The sequence below is a fragment of the Bidens hawaiensis genome, unplaced genomic scaffold (genome assembly GCF_021521415.1).
Source record: "Bidens hawaiensis isolate Kalapana, Puna unplaced genomic scaffold, B.hawaiensis_p1.1 tig00003469_1, whole genome shotgun sequence".
In the NCBI taxonomy this organism is placed as follows: domain Eukaryota; kingdom Viridiplantae; phylum Streptophyta; class Magnoliopsida; order Asterales; family Asteraceae; genus Bidens; species Bidens hawaiensis.
In genome coordinates this window covers 562808-571145 of record NW_027491193.1, presented here as the reverse complement: position 1 = coordinate 571145, position 8338 = coordinate 562808, and the positions used below count along the sequence as shown (strand labels likewise).

Here is an 8338-nt window from a genome sequence, read left to right as displayed (position 1 = left end):
AAAAGACTCTTGGAACACAGATCCGGCAGGGTGGACGAAGTTCCACACGTCCTTTGGGCAAACAGAACGCTGAAAAAGGCCGGTACGGGAGAAACCCCGTTCAGCCTCACTTATGGCACTGAAGCCATGGTCCCGGTCGAAATTGGTTTACCCTCACCAAGGGTCTTGATTCAGCCAGAAGACAATGATGCGGAAAGACGGTTAGACCTTATGCTAACCGAAGAACGCAGAGACTTAGCCGCAACGCGTGCAGAGAACTACAAGCGACAAATGCAAAAGTACTACAACACGCGGGTAAAACTCTGCAACTTCAATGTCGGAGACTACATACTGCGTAACAACGAGGCTTCGAACCAAGAACGCCCAGAAAAGCTGGCCCCGGTCTGGGAAGGGCCATACATTATCAAAGAAGTTTTGGGAAAGGGCGCATACCGGCTCGAAAGGCTCGATGGCACCCCCATCCCAAGAACATGGAATGGAGCTCAATTACGCAAATGTTACATGTAGATCAATTCCAAACTTATAAAGAAAAGGCCTAGAGCCACTTCTAATGGAAATGATTCTCCTTTATCACATTGTGTTGATAGCCTTACCTTTATACTTATTCAAAACACTGATATGCCGGTATTCACCGCATAAATAAGTGGGGAAGTAAGTCGTTGCGTGTGGAAGGCGGCAAAACCCGCATAAACACAAAACGGCAAAAATTTCTAAGGAAAAGATGAGGAAAACCTTCACGCAGGTCAGTTATAGGTGAAATTTGGTCATCCCACTAAATGAAAGTGACGGTTCTACCCGCACAACCATGATAGAGGAAACTGAACATTAACCTATTGACAACCGCGCGTCGAAAGGTTAACTTATTCAAAACACTGATATGCCGGTATTCACCGCATAAATAAGTGGGAAAGTAAGTCGTTGCGTGTGGAAGGCGGCAAAACCCGCATAAACACAAAACGGCAAAAATTTCTAAGGAAAAGATGAGGAAAACCTTCACGCAGGTCAGTTATAGGTAAAGTTTGGTCATCCCACTGAATGAAAGTGACGGTCCTACCCGCACAATCATGATAGAGGAAATTGAACATCAACCTATTGACAACCGCGCGTCGAAAGGTTAACTTATTTAAAACACTTAGAAAATTTCTAAGGAAAAGATGAGGAAAACCTTCACGCATGTCAGATATAGGTAAAGTTTAGCCAAGTGAAAGTGACGGTCTTACCCGCACAGTCACGAAAGAGAGCAAAACTTTAACCTATCATCTGCCACGTTGAAAGGTTAACTTATCCAAACTACTCAAGAAATTGCTAAGTTAAACTAAAATATGCGTGAAACAAAGATTCAAAAATAAGGGGAATATACCCCCTTACCTTGGTAACCAAGAAACCGTAAGACAAGTGCGGGTACAGTGTCATGGCGAAACCCTTCACATACTTAGCACCTGCAGGGAATTGAAGCCAAGAATACCTTGGTAACCAAGAAACCGTAAGACAAGTGCGGGTACAGTGTCAAGGCGAAACCCTTCACATACTTAGCACCTGCAGGGAATTGAAGCCAAGAATACCTTGGTAACCAAGAAACCGTAAGACAAGTGCGGGTACAGTGTCAAGGCGAAACCCTTCACATACTTAGCACCTGCAGGGAATTGAAGCCAAGAATACCTTGGAAGTCAAGTAACTATAAGACGAGTGCGGGTACAGTGTCAAGGCGAAACCCTTCACATACTTAGCACTTGCAGGGAATTAAAACCAAGAAGGATCTTCTGGGCCATGCTTGTGGAAAGGGAAATAACATCCCCGCATAGCGGGAACGTTGAGAACTAGATTGTTTGAAGCTCCAAGATGGAATTGGTTGTTTAACATAATTGATCACTATGTCTAAAACTACCAAAACCTCGTGGAGAATCTACACAAGTGAAACTCAACGCTCCAGACTTGCGAGGAGGTTACACACCTACCCGCATCATACCCAAAGATCAAGCAGAAAAGTCGGGAATTTCTGCACGTGACATTAGGAAAACCGCGGGAAGAATCCCCACGGAAAACCTTAAAACTAAAAACCCTTTGCTTAAGTCCAAAAGTTCACCTCATTAACAATTCATGAGAAGAACATTGGACTGGGGGGACTTGAAGAGGTAGGTCCCAGCAGGGCCCGCAAGACTCACCTTGAAGAGGGACGTCTGCGCAAAGACCAACTGGTTCCGCAGGACCCACCATGCTCAGAGAGATGAAGACCTTACGCGCAGTACGCCAGCTGTTCCCGCAGGAAAAGCCTCCCAATGGTGAAGTACCCCGCCTGTTCCCGCAGCTGCGGATACAAGCCATCAGGGAAGGCTACCCGCACTAATAGCAAGGCTACACGCACAAGGCACTAACTCTCAATAATTCAGTAATGTCACCTGAAGAAGGAATGAGCAAGGCGGGAATACTCCCGCCCAAATGAGCCAGTCCGTACGCTTCTGGATGATCTTTTGTACTATACCTGCCAAGGTATGGACAAAATAGACAAGATCTGACCAAAGCAGCCCATGAACCAATCACAGGGTGACAGCTCACTGACAACAGTACGACGAGGAGCACGCTCTAGTACAAAATGTCACTATCAGCCGCTGCCTACTCACCAACCCTTGTCGTGGCACGTACATAGCCTGCAGTTGGTGGAAAAGGAATAGTACACAGCCGGCCATGTCACTATCAGCCGCTGCCTACCCACCAACCACCAGCATGGCACGTGCGTAGCCCACAGTTGGTAGAAAAGGAATATTATACAGCTGGCTGTACCTGCTTGGAAACCTACCTTCGGCTATAAATACTCCAACACCTTGGAACGGTATCAGATACCATCTTATACCATCACATATCTTATCTGCTCTAGTTATTTCTCTTAATATACATTTATATTCAGAGCAATCTAGTCTGATTCTCACGCCGGAGGGTGGTCACAAGGAGGTACCCCCCTTCTCAGTGACGAGCTCACGGTGTCTGTTTTGCAGGTCATCAGAAGAATAACCATCTTTGCCGGACCTAACCCTCGTGGGAAACATCTACTTGACCCTAAGATTATCCGTAATCTGCCGGGGTCACTTAGTGTTTCTTCCATCACCAACGTAAGTCAGAAACCTTATAGAGGTGCCAAGAATCTCACGTGTACCATTCTTTCACACATGTTCAACCAAGACATTAAATTAGTATAAATTTAACACATCACTAAAATATTTTGTAGCATTGATCATTTATAAGGGTTTGGATCAAATACAAATAGAGATAAGGTGTGAAGTGTGCGAATCAAACAAAAATAAAAAATGACGCGATGGCAATTGTAATAATTAGCTGTGCTTGATTAACGGGACTCGAGCAATTTAAACAGTGCATGGATTTTTCCAAGGGTTTTCAGACGAAATAAATTAATTCGATCAATTGGAATTTGAAGAGCACAATCAATTGAATTCCCAGATTGTGCGAAAACAATTGAACAAATCAAATCGTTGTATTTGTTTTTGCTATTAATGACTGACTATCGATGGTTGAAAGAGACGAACTACACGAAGAGAGAAAAAGAACTATGATACTAAACATAACTACGGTAATTATTTTCGTAGTAGAGTATTGATATTATAAGTAAACATATAACTAGAGTAACTAATTTCGTAAGTAGAGTAATTATGTAACTTTATATTTTACAATTTAAGTATCTAATTGCATATAGAATAATTAGTTATTTACTCTAATATACACAATAATTACTATATTTATACATGATGACTACACTACTTGCACGAGATAATTACTCTCCACAAAAAAAATTGTTGTTACAAAGTATAATTACTTTTAAAACTAGAGTAATTATTGTGTATAAGTAGAGTAATTACTTGGAAAATATTGTAATTACTTGAATAGTGTAACATCTTTATAGTGTAGTGTACTTAGTTAAACAATAGCATAATTAATCACCAGAATCAAGTACACTATAAACGACAATTACTCTAATCACACATCAAATTTCTCTGTTGATAAATATTACAAAAATGTCATCATCGGTTTTGTAAAAGAAAGTTATTTTTAGTATTTACAAAAATGTCATCGCTCTCTTGTATACATAGGTCCGCCTATGCACATGATCCTTAAATTAACATAGTAAAACCTTTCTTACCATAAATCAATCAAATGTAAGATTAAATTAGGGTTTTTATCCAACATTTTGACCTTTATAGCCATTGACCTAACTTTAAAGTATGACATAGCACACCTTTTCCCTCTATTGTCAATTGGTTTTAAAATAAATCAACATTTTCATAACTAGACCAAACAACAAACAGATCGTCTTACCTATTCAATAGTCGGGATTGAATTTAATAATCAGATAAAATCATATATAATATAAAAATCAAAACTATATATACATATCTAATACAAATCTTAATATGAATATACTTTATGTTTTGTTGAATTTGTAATATAATAAAATATGATGATTTAAATAACATAATATGGAGTCTCGACTCTCAGGTACTAAATGAAAAAGAAAATGAGATTTTGAATACAAAAATATTACATATAACTAAATAAAAACTGGAAAAATCCATATTCCAGTCCGACCACGGACAAAAGGCTTAACCAGACCAGTCCATGCTTGGTTCTCAGTCCGGTGTTAAAAACACGGATGATTAGTAAATTCCATATATTAATATATTAGTCAAATAATGACTAAATAAGTTAATTAATAAATATGATTAAGGGGTGTTCTACAATCATCCAAGATATAACTTATAGCTTGAAAACAATCCATAACAACAATGTTGATTTACAACTCATCATATAATTATAACATACGTCGCGTCTTACAATCAACTGGATATCACCTAGGCAGCAGCCTGCAAAAATATAACAATCATGCCATAAAGCTACAAATAAATATATATACTACAGGTGGCATTTGTTGACACGACCTGAGCCCAACAAAAAAAAAAAGGTTTTGGGTCTAAACAGGTTTAAGTATTAAAAAGATAAATTTAAAATTATATTTATATTTCTCTTTTTTCCGTTTTCCATTATACTGATACACTTGCAATTTCCAGCTCATTTTTATGATTTTTGATTAATTTCAAAAAAATATATATATTCATTCTACTCATTTACTCTACCGGACTCTATATTATATAATTTTGTTATTTGAAAAATGGGTTAAACTTAAGCGGGTCGTGTTTAGGTCGACTAGAATTTATGTATGGGATAGTGACGAAATCTTTGACACGAATAATAATATGGGTCGGGTTTGGGTTGCACATTTCAATCTGTCAACCCGACACGACTGACATCCCTACTGATAATATACCATAACAATGCAATACTTTACCTTATCATCAACAGAAGTGAAAATAACCTTAACATCCTCAAAAACTTCAGCAACCGGCTTACCAGCATTAATCTAAAACCAAGTTTAATCACCAGTCACAATATTACTAACAAAAAATAAATAACAAAATAAAAGAATAGTGTATTTACCTTTTTGACCTTCCCCTTAGAGTTATAATAGTTGATAACTGAGAGACTTGATTCAACAAAAACCTTGAAACGCTTTCTTATTGTGTCAATGTTATCATCTACTCTCCCCTTTTATAACCCAAAATAGCAAAGATTTAAATCCAAATAAAAGTTAGTAAATTAAATTAATTTAAGTTGTATATTGAACCTGATTGCGGCTCAAGAGGCGCCTTTCCATCTCTTCCTCAGAACAATCGAAGAAAAAAACAAACTCGGGTACAATTCCGGTCTGTATATTATTAACCATAATATTTAAACTTCTTTGCGAAATAATTCCATATAGATAAACAAGTTTAATGCAACTTTTGGTAGGCTTGTAAAAGATGCGAACAAACGACTGAACACAAACAGCTAAATGAACAAAGTTTTTGTTCGAATTTGTTCGTTAAGAAAATTAGCGTGTTCATTTATTTTGCGTTCGTTAATTATGGTATAAACGAATGCTTCATGGAACGAACATAATTGCACGTTTACGAACAAACGAGACATGTGGTCATGTTCGTTCGTTTGTTAAAGAAACGAACTTTCCAACAAACGTTTCATGAATGGTTTACTAAACGTTTTGTTCGTTTACAGGCGTAACTTTTGGGTAAAAAACTTACAACTGACTCAAAGGTTTCACGGTTTTCCTCGTTACGTGGAAAGCCGTCAATTAGGAACTTGTTAATTCTCACTTTCCATCATTGCTTTTTCAAGAAGCTTAATGGTTACTGCTGGTGGAACAATTTTTCCTTCAGCAATCATGTTCTGGATCATGGTCCTATAATGTATCAACATAGCACTTAAGAATATTAATTAAAACATAAAACTTTTGGTGTTCATTGTTCGAATCGGATTCAAATAACCCGAAATTCAAAACAAATCCTTTTTCATTTCGAGTTTCTAAACCGAACGTGAGTCAAACTCGAACCTAGGTATCTCAAACTGATTCAATTCAAATAACCCGAATTCGCATTTTATATATATACTTATATGTTGTGTAACATACTTATGGTTTATACTTTATAGTTGACCTTAAAATAATATTACCTGTTAAGTTTTTTATGGGCTAAAAGAATTGAACTCCACTAAATCAATTTGTTGATCAATTTATTTTAACTTTTATCCTAGCCGTTGAATCGCTAATCCTAATTCAGTTTATTCGTAAGCTTATTCGAATCAGGTTGTGTGAATTTAATTTGACTTCAAATTCATTTTTAGAAGTTCTAAATTCGAATAGCCCGAATTCGATTCGATGAACACCCTTAATGGTCAAACAGGTAAAAATAAAACATACCCATTTTCGGATCCCGAATTTATTTCGGCCCGGAGAAGATCACCAGCACTGAGATGAGTATACCCGAAGTGCTCAACAATATTTGCACATTGTGTACCCTTGCCACTGCCCGGACCTCCTGCTCGATGTCAAAGGGTATTTTAGACATTTCCAGTAAAATGTCGTATAAAATTCATACAATATTATTCAAATATTTTTTTTCTAAACATGATTACTTGGATTCTTAAACTTCAAATAGAAGTCCTCACCTAGAACAAACACAACTTTGGGCTTCTTTACACTAAGAGCACTTTTGGTTCCTTCCTGCAATCAAATAGATATATTAATTTAGCTTCTTTTAAATATATATATATATATATATATATATATATATATATATATATATATATATAATTCTAAAACTAAAGCCGATTAAAAAATTATATAGTTACCGTATGTGCAGCATCAACGATGGTTCCCATGAGTCCGAGCTAGCGTGTGTTTAGATTAATACTGAATTCAACGATATGAAAGTAAGAACATTTCTGCCATTTTGCTCTTTTTAAGCATTTGTATGTTCAAATTAATCTAAAACATAAATCATCCACTCAAGTTTCAATATTGTTCCGGTATTAGCATAACTTTTCACAAATGGTTAAAACTAAAGGTGCACAGTAGTCGCTAGCCAGGCGGTGTGGTGCGGACACCGGAGAATAGCGATTAATCTAATCGGGATTAACTGGGATTAATCGGCGTCTGATCGAGATTTTTACAACCAGTCTGTGCATGTAGTAATAAAAAGACTAGCGTTTGTCTTCAATTGCGATATAAACATTACAACTTTATTTGAACTACTAATTAATATAAAATAATAACAACTCATGATTATTATTATTTGGCAATTAAATGATAGACATTGGTAATTAGCATCTGACCTAGCTAAAATTCAGATAGAATGACGAGCTACACAAATCAATGGTACTAGAGACACAGCAGATAGTAGAGAAATCAGATAGATTTGTAACGACAGATAGATCAGCTGAACATGTAAGTAAATCTTACCGATTTAGAGATAATTTGCAGGCAGCTTGAAGAGAAGTTGAATGTGAATATTATGATTGATATGTGTTTATGTTTAGAAGAGAATCTGATGCATCTATTTTATATGTGCTCTGATCTGATGACAGCTTGGATCTGCCGTCACTGTCTTAACTTCCTTCCTTCCGGACCTTTTTTGTTTTTTCCTCTTTTTTCAACCGACACTGCGGTGAGATTAATCTCGTTTGATTCAAGGATTCAACTAGCGAACGTCACTTATATACTTATATATCTAGTCTCATATCATTATTTTGGTGCCTTTGAAATTAAATAAATTATGACACCATGAATCAAACTTAGCTCACATAAAACACCAATTTTCTTCATTACCGCTCCATCACCGGCTTACTGACAACTTCCTTCCGGACCCAATAAATAAATATAGCTTTTAAAATGAAAATAAATTTTCTCTCTTTATTTTCATTTTAGGTAGACTAAAAGCATACA

The 8338-nt window shown here is 36.7% G+C and overlaps 1 pseudogene across 1 annotated transcript; it reads right to left on the bottom strand.

Annotated features, from left to right (window-relative positions):
* Nucleotides 1–4698: 4698 nt before the first annotated feature.
* On the bottom strand, nt 4699–7948 carry LOC143623444 (UMP-CMP kinase 4-like; annotated as a pseudogene). The gene is made up of 9 exons (XR_013151895.1): nt 7856–7948; nt 7246–7306; nt 7063–7117; nt 6815–6932; nt 6141–6298; nt 5687–5767; nt 5500–5607; nt 5351–5422; nt 4699–4868 (listed from the first exon to the last, which is right to left on the bottom strand). The product of XR_013151895.1 is annotated as a UMP-CMP kinase 4-like (transcript).
* Between the last annotated feature and the right edge of the window lie 390 nt (nt 7949–8338).